Source organism: Onychomys torridus, chromosome 12, assembly GCF_903995425.1.
Source record: "Onychomys torridus chromosome 12, mOncTor1.1, whole genome shotgun sequence".
NCBI classification, from domain to species: Eukaryota; Metazoa; Chordata; class Mammalia; order Rodentia; family Cricetidae; genus Onychomys; species Onychomys torridus.
In genome coordinates, this window is record NC_050454.1 from 45646997 (window position 1) to 45661721 (window position 14725).

The window sequence follows — 14725 nt, forward strand, 5'->3', positions numbered from 1 at the left end:
GATGACATTGAATACATGAGGAAGACTATTGATAAATGTTGCTTATGGTACTGATTCTGGAATTTGTATGTTACACGGGAGAGTCTCATTGATAATAAGTGCATAAATAAACGTGTAGGTAGGTAAGTAGATAGGTAGGTAGGTAGATGGGCAGAAACTGAAGTCCATGAAGATGGAGATTTTTATCTTTTTTTAAGTTGTCAGTGTATCTCCGTCTACTAAAATAGTACTTGAGAAATTATTACTAACCACCAAAAGAGTCACTATATGAATACATTGATTATAAATTTCAACCTAGTTTCCAAATGCTAATGAAAATCTTCTAAGATTTCTACTTCAAAGTTTGCATATGAATGTACCAGAAATCACGTTACATTCTTGAAGTGAGAGACATTTGATTTCTTGTTTGTCCTTTCATAACTGCAGTGTGATTGATAATCTTATACCTGCTTGAAATAAACTTACTTTAAATATTTGTATTTTCTTTTTATGATGTTTTTATTACCATGTATTAATTATATATAATAATGGGTTTCATTGGGAACTTGCCATACAGATGCGTAACATAGTTCAATCTTATTCACGAACCTCCCCTTGTTAGCCTCTCTTATCTGTCTCCCACTTTATTTCTCTTCTCAACTAGCACCCTGCTACTTTTGCATGTTTGTGTGTTTATTTTGTGATCTCATAATTTTGTTAGGATTGCATGGGTGATAGCTCATTCATAAGTGCCTATCACCTTACCAGTGAATTACCACTGAAGAAAATGTCCCTCCCACCCCCACTAACAATTAATTGTGTCTATTTCTGGAGGGAGGGCTGAGGCCCATGAATTTTTCCTTTCCATGACAGAATGGGTCCGGTCTTGTGCAGCCATGTCATCCCCTGGGAACATTAGTCTATACTTTTCCCCCAACTTCTAGGTTTTACATTCTCTCTAGTACTTTTTCTTCATTTTCCTTGAGGCTTCAAAAGTTCAAACACTAAATTGAAGAGTCTACAAACACGCACATGATACACACTCTAACCAATACCACGGAAGTGAAGATATGCTGTAAGATATAGTTATACCTTTCCACCATAAACACTATATACAATGTGTGGAAAAGAACACAGTAAATTTATCCATTTTGGTACTAGCTAAATCAACTGATGTTTTATCATGTAATATTTTACTCAGTTTCTTTTTAAACTAGTAAGTTTGATAAAAATTTCCTTTGCACAAAAATATAGCTCTGTGATTTTGGACATTTTAATTAATTTCTCTCACAGATTTCTCTACCTGTATAATGAAGATTATAATAATACTTCTATTTTATTGGTTTGTTCTGTTAATTAAATGAGTTAAATTAAAATGCCCAGTAATTCTCTGCCTCTCTGTCTGTAGATCACAATGTAGCTCTCAGCTACTGCTCCAGTGTGCCATCTGAGAAAGTATACAGAATATGTCAATGGATCTGGAAGAGTGTCATTGCTAACACTATGTGCAGCTTGTAGAAGACACTCCCAGAAGCCATTATGTTGTTGTGTGAAAATCCCTACAGTGGTCTACCTTCTATAAGTTTCTGGATGAGGAGTGTGCTGAGGCCCTCAAACCATAAAGGTTATTGCCACTGCTGCTGGTGCATTCCAGAATTAGATGGTAAGACCCTATTGCTAAAGACATCTCATATTTTGGATACAGGCCACTGAGAGATTAGCAAATGGAACTTAGAAGGCTCAGGAAAGAAGCAAAACTCGCATTAACCAAGAAGCTCAGAAACTCACAAGACTCATGAGATTCCTACAAAGTTTGTATAAACACAGAACAATTGCCAGGGAATGGAGGCTCTTCTATGGATCTGCCTACAAGTCGAGCAGGAGATCCAGGAGTGCAGCTTTTATAATGAGAAGTCATCCATACTGGGATGGGCTTTTTGGGATATAACTGCCTTTGAGTTACTTATTGTAACTCAATTTAGAAAATACCTGTAACAGTGACCCAAATACAACAATAATTTTATTCATTAGAGCCAAATATTTAAAATACCAGTATTAATATAAAAGGAAATTATACTGTGTGATTTTGATATGTTCTTTTTTATTTTCCTATTTTATTTTATTATTTTATGTGTGTGTATATTCTGCCTGAGCGTGTATGTCTATAAGTAACATGCATGCTTGGTACCTAGAAATTCCATAAGAGAATATCAGATTGTCTGGAACTGGATATACAGTGTTTGTGAGGCACCATGCACATGCTGGGAATCAAAACCAAGACCTCTTACCCGCTGGGCAGTCAACAAGACCCGAGGTGTCACTACTTTAATGTTAAGTTTATTTCCAACACAAGGAAGTGTTGAAACTTCATTTAAGAAAGGAAAGTCTGGAGGTGGGGGCAGGGAGGAGGGAGGGCATGAGATATTTTCTCTGCCGTTTTATAGTAGAAGACTCATTTGAAAGCATGTGAGTGTTGTAGTTTTCCTTTCGGCAGTGCAGAAGGTTGCACCCGTAGGTCTGTGCGTGCATTGCAAGCATTCTGATAATAAAGTTGACTCCCAGCTTTCATTTTAAACTCTTGCATTCTATTCTTTCTGTTTCTGCGTGTGCAGAATATCTCAATATAAATCACAGATAGTGGCAGTGAGAAAAAGGGACGTCCACAGATCTTTGTTCTAGGGAGACTTGGGTTTCAATTTCTCAGGCATCTGAAACCCTGATTTGGATGGAATGTGAGTTCCCCTTAAATTTTCCACATTTCAAGCTTGTTTTCTGCCCTTTATTGTTCCTTTGTTTATTAATATAAAGGCAGGTTCCTAGTGCACAGAGGGATGACTTCTTTTAATCAGAAACAATGCTCTTTCTCACAGACCTCTGTGAGAAGTGCTATTATTGGCTGTTGCCAGCCTCAGATTTGAGAAATTTAGCCCTATCATGTATATTTTAGTCTTCATAATATGTAAATCAAATTAAAATTGAAACCTAGTTACACAAAGAACATTGCTATTTATCACGAAGTGGGAAAGAAGCAAGAATACAATAATGCAGGTAGAATGCCGCTAACATTTCATTAAGCTTAAAATCTGCTTTCTCAGCCTGGGCTTAAAGATGCAGAATGATAAGATCAATACGATGTTCGTGGTTGTGGTGACTTGGGTGAGAATGTCCTGGCAGGCTCAGATGTGTGAGTGCTGATCTCAGTTGGTGCCTGTGTCTGGTCAGCTTTGGAAGATGTGGCCTTGCTGGGTAAAGTATTTCACTAGATGCAGGCTTTTAGGTTTAAAAGCCAAGGACATTCTCAGTTCTCTCTCTGTCTGTCTCTGTCTGTCTCTCTGTCTCTCTGTCTCTCTGTCTCTCTGTCTCTCTCTCTCTCTCTCTCTCTCTCTCTGCTTCTGGCTTATGCTTTGAAATGTGGTCTCCCAGCTATGTATGCTACCATATCCGCTGCCTGCCTGCAGCCATTTCTTTTTGCTATGGTGGAAATATAAGTCCAAATGAAGTCTTCTAAAAGTTGCCGTGGTCATAGCATTTCATGAAAGCAATTAAAAACAAACAAACAAAAAACCTATCCAGGCAGTGATGGCACAGGCCTTTAATTCCCGTTGGAACTGGGAGGCAGAGCCAAACGGATCACTGTGAGTTCAAGGCCAGCCTGCTCTACCAGAGTGAAATCCAGGACAGGCACCATAACTACACAGAGAAACCTGGTCTTGAAAAAAAAAAAGAGTAAGAAAAGTAACTAATTCGGCAGCTAACTGGAACTTTTCCTTTGAAAAGTGTGGTGTGTTTAGTGACACAGAATTATGGCATTTAAATTTGTGCTGCAAGTACCAGAAGTTTTCGTTTCCCTTGTTATATCCCATATGAATCCCTTTAAGAAGCGTTTCTCTTTCTTAGTCCAGGAAAGAACTTTATCTTAAATAATGAATAAATTGTGCAGGTCTTTCCTTCACAGGAAAAGTGTCTATTCATTCCTTCTTCTAGGAATACGATTTGTATGTTGTAGTAGGGCCATAAACATGAGATCAGTGTATAAGAGTACAGCCTTCCCTATAGGTTTGAGCTACTCATTCCATCACTATTCATTATGACGTGCAGACCCAGGGTATCACTTGCCAGAACCTAGAGAAGGTGGACTTCTTGTCTTTTTAATGAAAAAGCCACAGGTTTGGAAGTAAGTTGCAGGAATACTATTAATATATCCTAGTAAAAATTGATATGTGTCTTGGACAAAATTATAAATAGAGCTAAGAATGAGGAAACTACATTAAATTACAAATAAGAAAACAATTACACAATGCAGGATAGGAAACTGAGCAAAATATAAGAACTAAACAATGATGGAGAGATAATTAGGGTCCAAGGAAATGGTTGGTCAGTGAAGATCCTTTCCATCAAATGTTACAACCTATGTTTGATTCATAAACCCCACATTGTAGAAATAGAAAATTGACACCTTCAATTGTCCTGTGGTCTCCACATATATGCTGTGGCATATTTGTGCACACAAACACATACACAAATAAAATAGTAAATACATGTAGTTTTTTTTAAAGCACCATGAAAGAAATTTAAGTTTTCCATAACTGAAAAATTTTGGAGACCACTGGATGAGAAGCAAATAATATGCTATCTATAGACTGAATTATCAACACAAATTATGCTGCAGATAAATAGCAAAATTTTAACATACTTGATAATAATGAAAAATTAAGAAATAAAATGTAGATTGTTCTTTTGCTACAGAATCCACTTTCATATTTTTAAATCACTATAATCCTGGTGTAGATAACTTAATCTAGATCTGTTCAATTCCTATCAAATCATATCAGTTTAATTACTTATGTTAGCTAAATTCAACATTCACAAATCATGTCTAGTCCAATTTGCAAACACAGTCTAATCCCTCTTTGCTCTAACTGCTACTTGAGGTCTCTTGTGAGTGCAAATATTAAAGTAATACCGCTGGTGTCACAAGGCACTTAAAAACAAGAGGAGCCCTTAAACTCACCAAAAATTCCCAAGGCCAAGTGAGAAAGGGTATCTGAATCCATGTTTCTACTTTTCATGGCAAACAGCCATTGATGAGATGAAGAATTCAGTGGGGTTGACATCAGAAGGCCACTTAGGAGGGGCAAAAAGATTGTGCCATCGTTAAGGAACTGTCTGTGCAAGAAAACAGACCAGGAACACCTCAGCTTCAGAAGCCAGCAGACACAAAATGGAGCACCTCTCTGGTTCCTCATCTCCAACCAAGGCCAGTCTGGCTGATAGACTCCTCACCCACAAACACTGAAGCAGTCGTTCAGTTTAAAATGTCTTTAACCTGGACTGGATCTGCAAAATACTTACAATTGAATCAATGACATCTATTATTATTATACTATTGTACGATTGTATCTAAATTTAGATAGCTTGAAATTGTTAGGGACACTGAGGACTAAAACTCTTCACTTGTAAATTTGAATTTTCTATTTGCATTCTAGATCTTCAGTTAATAATCATTTACATATAACATTGTTTTCATTATTTTATGTTATACATTACTGAATAATGGTGAATGGTTCCACGTGGAAAATCAATACTTTCTTGAAGTTGTGTTTTGTATCTTTGGTGGTCTCATCATATAGCCATGCTTTGTTAAATCTGAAAATATAACAGATTCCATAGAAGGTACACTTTTTTCTTTTCATGTTATAACCCCACTAATAGCAACTGCTATATTTCCCAAGGCCCAAATTGTCTTCACATCACATAGGATGCACTAACTTGAGAACTGGAATATCCATTTTCCCTATTAAAGTAGCTTGTGTTCTCGTGGGATGCTTAAATTCACTTGGCTCAGTTCTATTCTGTTTCTCATTTAATCAAAGAAACAAATGTGTTTGTCTATTTTCAAAACTATTTTTATTTTCACTAAGCCTCTGTACAGCCTTGCAAGAATACAAAGGTGTGTGTGTGTGTGTGTGTGTGTGTGTGTGTGTGTGTGTGTGTGTTTATGTGTGTGTTTGGAATCATTCACCCTTATAAGCGCATATGGAGGCCAGAGGTTGACAATAGGGGATCTTTCTGAAACATTTCTTTACCATATTTTTATGAAATAGGGTCTCTCTCAAAACCTAAAGCTCATATTGTCTGATAGGAAGGCTGGCCACTCAGATCTCTGTGGTCTGCCTCTATTGTCACCACCATGAAGCAGACAATCGTAAATGACAGATTAGTACTCTGTAATCCTATGTAAACCCTGGTTTATGAATACTACCTCTCTTATAATCATGCTTTTAGCAGCTTAGTTCTTTCACCTCCATGTACTATGCTCACACGTCCACTCCAAACACTGCATCCAGCAACTTTAGAACCTCCCAGCCCCACCACCAACATCTGCTTCAGATAATCTCATATGGGGCAAGTATTCCCTAATACATAGATCCCTTGTATCTTACTGCCAATCTTGGCAGTGTATACCTCTATAACCCACAATATCTCTCTGTTCTGAATAAAGTTGTCTTGCTTCTCTTGCAAATCTACATGAATGCCTATTTTCAATTCTATGGGTAAGAAGCCAAGAACCTGGAAAGAGATAACGTGCATGTTGCCAACCAATTACTACGACACCTGGCTTTTACATGGGTGTGGGGACCTGAAGTCAGGTTCTTATGCTCAATTCAGTATGTTGTTTGGGGTTTGTTTGTTTGTTTGTTTTTGTCTCGGCTCCCAGTTCTTGAAATTGCAGTTTCTGGAGTTACATGTTTATCAAAACAATTGATAAGGTTTCTTTTTCGTTTCTTAGCTTCAGCTGTCAAATTTGAATTGGCCTGTGGCTAGGGCTCTGAGGGAGTACCTGGATGTGAAAGGGAGAAGCATAGTATGGTCAGCAGCTAGGTGGACTCTGCCTGCATTAGAATTCTAGCTGAATGAGAGCCAAGGAGCAAAGAAGAGAGCTTCCACTTGTGGTTTTGCATGAGTTTCTACTTGAGTTCCTGCCCTGCTTTCCTTCAACAATGAATTGACATCTGGAAGTGTGATCCGAATAAACCCTTTCCTCCTTTGAGTTGCTTTTGGTCAAGGTATTTCTCACAGCAATTGAAATCAAAATAGAAAGAAAACCTATTAACTAATGATTTGCATTATGCACACTGGTAAAGATTGAATTATTTTGCATATTTAAACCGCATTAATTTACTGTTCTTCAAATTTTGGTTTGATGTTATTGTACTTACAATATTCCATTTTTATTGATTTGGTATTTAGCATTAATTTGTAATGACTGTTCCTTATTCACTTTGCTTTCAAATGTGTTGTTTATTATACAGTACAGTGGCTTTTAGATAGGATCATACAAGGATCAGTTGATAGGATTAGAAGTTGTAATCCAGTCTCACAAAATAGGCATCTCATACTCAGAGATTCTTTTCCTAGTACTTGCTGCAAAAAAAGTACCAAAGCAAAATTTACTTCTAAATCTAATTGTAGGAGGCTAGCTGGATAAAAATAATAATAACTCAGCAGTTGGCACAAGTGTTTCTTTATATCAGCTGTCTTTGTTTTAGGCAAGTATTCCCCAACTGTTAGAATTCCATGAACCTTTAAATTCCTTTCATAAGCCCTTATCTTTTAGGTTGATATTTACAGAATATTCTGTGAATTGAACCTCTTTTTAAATTACAGTAATTTTTATTGGAAGACAAACTTTTAATTGCCACAAATGGAATTAAACAAGCAAAAGCAGTTTTAAAAATTTAGCTTTTATTGTGTTCATTTCCCTTCCAGAGCCCTTATTTGAGCCTTGTTTCATTTGGTTAAGAAATGTACTTAGTAACATTACAAAATATTAAGGACATAATGACTACAAACTAATAATTTCAGGTTGACTTCAAGAGAAATATTGAAATAAATTTCTTATGATGAGTATTAGTCCTCATTAATGCTGTAGCTAGGTATTGCCTCACATTTTGATCTTTAACATAAAAAAATATATATATTGCTTCTGCTGACATAGTATTGTTTGCAGGAGTTGGAGAATGTTAAACACCTAAAATACTCTTTAATATAATTTTGCAATGAGAAGGGGTAATCTTGTTTGGATATATTGAGCAATAAGATTGAACTGCTGACAGCTCAGCTGTCAATTCTGTTCACATTTGTAGGACATTTGCTACACTGTCACTATCAAAATTCAGACAAGTTGTGCACAAAAATATTCCCATGTGAGAAATATGTACAAGGTTCCAAGAAAGGGTTGTTATTCTTGGGAAAAATAATTGCTTTGGATGCAGGTAAGTCTCAAAGTAAAAGTTTTTAGGAGAAAAATAGCACAAAAACAATAAACTCATTAAAATTTGAGTTACTGTTAGTTTAAAAAATATTAGGAAGACACCAGACTTTCTTTAAATAGTTATAGAAATACTTCAAACATCTTACAGATATTAAAAAAGAATGTGTTAGATTACAGTTCAATAAAAATATTTTCTTTTTCTGTGTCATATTTATTCCCTAATTTTTTTTGGTGTTAGGTTTCAGATCTATTGCTTTGCATGTGCACATAACCAATCTTCTGTTTGGTGTCTTTGGGATCCTTTAAGACAGGATCTAGTAATGTGGTATTGGCTGCCCTGGAACTTGCTATTCAGCTAAGGCTATCCTTGAACTCAGAAATTCACTTGCATTTACCTCCTCAGTGCTGAAATTAAAGGTGTATGTCAGCATATCTGGATCTTACCTATTATTATTTTTATAGTATTTAACTTTTTCTGGCTCAAGGAAGGCTTAATGGTTGAACAAAATTACATTTCCACCAGGGAAGACATATAGAAAAGAAAAATTGATATTTGTGTAGGTGTATAATTGAAGACCATAATTATAGGTAATTTAAACAAATTTCATTTATAATTATTAAGCATAATACTTCTTAGGGAAATTTTCTACCAATTATTTAATGAATTAAAATATTTTAATGCCCGCAAATAATACACTGTTCTTTTAACTTTTAGGCATGTTTACAATTTGTTATCATGTATACGATTAAGCAAATGTTATAAAACCTCCACTCTGGGGATGTAGATTTTGACAAAATTTAATTGTGTTCTGTGTTTACTTAGCTTATTATGTTTGCATATATCTTAGAATACCATCAACTGTGTAGTACATTCAAATATCAGCTTACCCCATAATGTTGCTTTGCTCTATATAGCATTTTTTGTTTTGTTAGCTTATCTGTGTTTTGTTAATTATTTATGCAAAGATCATATAAACGTGCTTGGATAGCAATCTTTTCCCAGTTGATGTGACTTGGAAATATTTGAAACTTGAGAGCAAATATAAATTATTTGTTCAGGAAATAAAGGTTTACAAGCCTTAAAAGTTTCTTTAATTTGCAAACAGTAGAAATCCTTATATTCTTAACTGGTAACTGAAAACCATTTGCACTCTGCTATGTAGGAATTTGGGAAACAAATATAGTTTTAAATCTAAGTTTGATATGATTGTATAATTTGATCATGTCTTACTTAGCTGAAATTTTAAACCTGGAATACTTGAGCATTTTATATTTGCTATGTGTTCATGACTACAAACACATACATCACTAAACGAATATTTTTCATGACAATGAAATTCTATGAACACAATGGTCATGAAAACAAAAAGTGGGATTATATTCTTCATTTCCAAGAAAACAAGGAAGTTTAGTACAGTCAGTAATGGTTCACTCTAATTATTTCTAACTCATTGTTTTGCTTATCTTGAATCAAGTAATAAAATGCGGTGAGGCTTTTATCTTTTTCAGGCTGTGTATCTTCTAGCAGGTGCTGGCCTCCTATCCCTATCCACTAAGTTCTGAGCATACCACCACACCTGGTCCTTTAAGAGATCCCTCATACAATAATGCAGGCTGCCTGAGTGATATGCTTTCAACAGGAAAAATGCAATATGTACATACACACACACACACACACACACACACACATATATGTGTGTGTGTGTGTGTGTGTGTGTGTGTGTGTGTGTGTTTACATAAGAAGAAAGAAAGAAAGAAAGAAAGAAAGAAAGAAAGAAAGAAAGAAAGAAAAAGATTTCAGGATTTATAGAATATTTACCTTTAAATGCTGTACTGTGTTCTAGAACTAGTATTTTATACATAATTATGAGAAAGGATTTTTGTAGCTGTTTTCTCTGATCTCTGCCTAGCCCCATGGACCCCACAGCTGCTTATAAAATAATTACTCAGAAGCTTATATTAATTAAAACTGCTTATCAAATTGAGAGCTGAAATCAATAAAATAGAAATAAAGAGAACAATACAAGGGATTATTGAAACAAAGAGTTGGTTCTTTGGGAAGATCAACAAGATAGACAACCCCTTATTCAAACTAACCAAAAGACAGAGAGAGAGCATACAAATTAACAAAATCAGAAATGAAAAGGGGGACATAACAACAGACAATGAGGAAATCCAGAGAATCCTCAGGTCATACTTCAAAAACCTATACTCCACAAAACTGGAAAATCTAAAAGAAATGGATAAAATTCTGGATAGGTACCACACACCTAAGTTAAATCAAGACCAGATTAACCATTTCAGTAGTCCAATAACCCCTAAGGAAATAGAATCAGTCATTAAAAGTCTCCCAACCAAAAAAAAAAAAAAAAAAAAAAGCCCTGGACCAGATGGTTTCACTGCAGAATTCTACCAGATCTTCAAAGAAGACTTAATACCAATACACTTTAAATTGTTCCACAGAAGGAATAGAAGCAGAAGGAATATTACCAAACTCCTTCTATGAGGCTACAGTTACCCTGATTCCTAAAGCAAACAAAGATGCAACAAAGAAAGAGAATTACAGACCAATCTCCCTCATGAACATTAGGAAGCAGAAGGAATATTACCAAACTCCTTCTATGAGGCTACAGTTACCCTGATTCCTAAACCAAACAAAGATGCAACAAAGAAAGAGAACTACAGACCAATCTCCCTCATGAACATTAGGAAGCAGAAGGAATATTACCAGACTCCTTCTATGAGGCTACAGTTACCCTGATTCCTAAACCAAACAAAGATGCAGCAAAGAAAGAGAACTACAGACCAATCTCCCTCATGAACATTAATGCAAAAATACTCAATAAAATTCTGGCAAACAGACTCCATGAACACATCAAAACAATTATCCACCATGAACAAGAAGGCTTCATCCCAGGGATGCAAGGGTGGGTTCAACATATGAAAGTCTGTCAATGTAACACACCATATAAACAAATTCAAAGAAAAAAAACCACATGATAATCTCACTAGGCACAGAAAATACATTTGACAAAATTCAACACCCCTTCATGATAAAGGTCTTGGAGTGATCAGGGAACATACCAAAACATAATAAAGGCAATCTACAGCAAGGCAACAGCCAACATCAAATTAAATAGAGAGAAAATCAAAGCAATACCAATAAAATCAGGAACAAGGCAAGGCTGTCCCCTATCCCCATACTTATTCAATATATTACTTAAAGTTCTAGCCAGAGCAATAAGACAACATAAAGAGACTAAGGGGATACAAATTGGAAAGGAAGAAGTCTAGCTTTCCCTATTTGCAGATGACATGATAGTATATATGAGTGACCCCAAAAATTCAACCAAGGAACTGATACAGCTAATAAAAAGCTTCAGCAACATAGCAGAATACAAGATCAACTCAAAAAAATCAGTAGCCCTCCTATATACAATAGACAAACAGGCTGAGAAGGAAATCAGAGATACATCACCCTTTGCAATAGCCACAAAGGATACAAAATACCTTGGGGTTACTCTAACTAAGCATGTGAAGGACCTATATGACAAGAACTTAAAGTCCCTGAAAAAAGAAATTGAAGAAGATGTCAGAAAATGGAAAGATCTCCCATGCTCATGGATAGGCAGGATTAACATAGTAAAAATGGCGATCTTACCAAAAGCAATCTACAGATTCAATGCAATCCCCATCAAATTACCAACACAATTCTTCACAGATCTGGAAAGAATAATACTCAACTTCATATGGAAAAAAAAAAAAAACCCAGGGTAGCCAAAAGAATCCTGTACAATAAAACAACATCTGGAGGCATCACAATCCCCGACCTCAAGCTCTACTATAGCGCTACCATAATAAAAACAGCTTGGTACTGGCATAAAAACCAACATGTGGACCAATGGAATTGAACTGAAGACCCTGACATTAACCCACACACCTATGAACATATAATTTTTGACAAAGAAGCCAAAAATGTACAATGGAAAAAAGAAAGCATCTTCAACAAATGGTGCTGGCATAACTGGATGTCAATGTGTAGAAGGCTGCAAATAGATCCATATCTGTCACTGTGCACAAAACTTAAGTCCAAGTGGATCAAATACCTCAACATAAATCCAGCTACTCTGAACCTGATAGAAGAGAAAGTAGGAAGTACTCTTGAATGCATTGGCACCGAGATCACTTTCTAAATATAACACCAGTAGCACAAACACTGAAAGAAAAAATCAATCAATGGGACCTGTTGACACTGAGAAGCTTTTGTAGAGCAAAGGACAGGGTCAGCAATACAAAGCAACAGCCTACAGAATGGGAAAAGGTCTTCACCAACCCCACATCTGACAGAGGGCTGATATCCAGAATATATAAAGAACTCAAGAAATTAGACAACAAAATGCCCAACAGTCCAATTAAGAAATGGGCTATAGAACTAAACAGAGAATTCTGAACAGAGGAAGTTCAAATGGCTGAAAGTCATTTAAGGAATTGCTCAACATCCTTAATCATCAGGGAAATGCAAATCAAAACAACTCTGAGATACCACCTTGCACCTGTCAGAGTGGCTAAGATCAAAAACACAGAAGACAGCTTATGCTGGAGAGGATTTGGAGCAAGGGGAACTCTCCTCCACTGCTGGTGGGAATGCAAGCTTGTACAGACACTTTGGAAATCAATATGGCGCTTCCTTAGAAAATTGGGAATCCATCTCTCCCAAGACCCAGCTGTAGCACTCTTGGGCATATACCCAAGGAATGCTCCATCATACCACAAGGACATTTGCTCAACTATGTTCATATCAGCTTTGTTTGTAATAGCCAGAACCTGGAAACAACCTAGATGCCCTTCAACTGAAGAATGGATAAAGAAAATATGGTACATATACACAATGGAGTACTACTCAGCAGAGAAAACAATGACATCATGAGGTTTGCAGGCAAATGGATGGATCTAGAAAAAAATCATCCTGAGTGAGGTAACCCAGACTCAGAAGGACAAACGTGGTACGTACTCACTCATAGGAGGATACTTGATGTAAAACAAAGATGACTAGCCTGCTACAAATCTCCAGGGAGGCTACTTAGAAAACGGGACCCTAGGAAAGACACAGGGATCACCCAATGACAGAGAAATGGATGAGATCTACATGAACAACCTGAATGACAGTGGGAGTAATGAAGGGCAAGATCTGAGGGAAAGAAAGCTTAGGGAAGCAGGAGATCCCAGCTGGATCAAGAACAGAAAGGGAGAACAAGGAATACCAGACCATTATAAATGAAGACCACATGAGAACAGGAATAGGCAGAGTGCAGGAGAGGTCACCAGAAATCCACAATGATACTCTGTAGACTGCTGGCAATGGTCTAGAGAAAGCCTGATCTGACCTAGTCTGGTGATCAGATGGCCAAACACCCTAACAGTCAAGCTGAAATTCTCATCCAATAACTGATGGAAGTGGATGTAGAGATCCTTGGCCAGGCCCCAAGTGGAGTTCCAGGAGTCCAATTGTCGAGAAAGAGGAGGGACTGTAAGAGCATGAATTGTTGAGACCAAGATTGGAAAAAGCACAGGGACAAATAGCCAAATGAATGGAAGCACATGAATTATGAACCAAAGGCTGTGGATCCCCCAGCTGGATCAGGCCCTCTGGAGAATTGAGACAATTGAATAGCTTGAACTGTTTGGGAGGCATCCATGCTGTGGGACCAGGACATGTCCTTAGTGCATGAGCTGGCTGTTTAGAACCTTGGGCTTACACAGAGACACTTTTCTCAGCCTGGAAGGAATAGACTGGACCTGCCTGTACTGAATCCACCAGGTTTAAATGAATCCCCAGGGGAGTCTTGGCCCTGGAGGAGATGGGAATGGAGGGGAGGGCATGGGGGAAAGGTGGGTGTGGGTGCGGGAGGGGGGAGGACAGGGGGACCCATGGCTGATGTATAAAAGTAAAACACAAATAACAGTAATAATAATATTAGTAATAATAATAATAAAAAGAAAAAATCTGCTTGGTTATTAGCCCAGGCCTACCACTGACTAGCTTTTACATTTAAACTCAACCAATTTCTGTTAATCTATATGTTGACACATGTTTTGTAGCTCTAACTTTGTGACAATTACATGCTTTTCCCTGGACAGTGGGTTGGTTTCTCCTGACTCAGCCTTCCTCTTTCCAAAATTTTCCTTGTTTTCCTATACTTCCTACCCAGCTACTGGTCAGTCAGCATTTTATTAAACCATTGTACAAAAGCATTATCCCCCTGCAGATTTTTGGATCAGTAAAATGAGGCATCAAGTTTGGTTCTATTGCCTTTCTAGCAACCATGAACAATACTAACATTCATAAAGCTCATTTGTATTAACTATAAAGTTAAGAAAATAAACCAATCTTATAAAGTGACTGCTAGCATTCAATGAATAGTCCATGAAGATACCTTGGCTGGTATAGGTCCTCAACAAATGGTAGCTCTT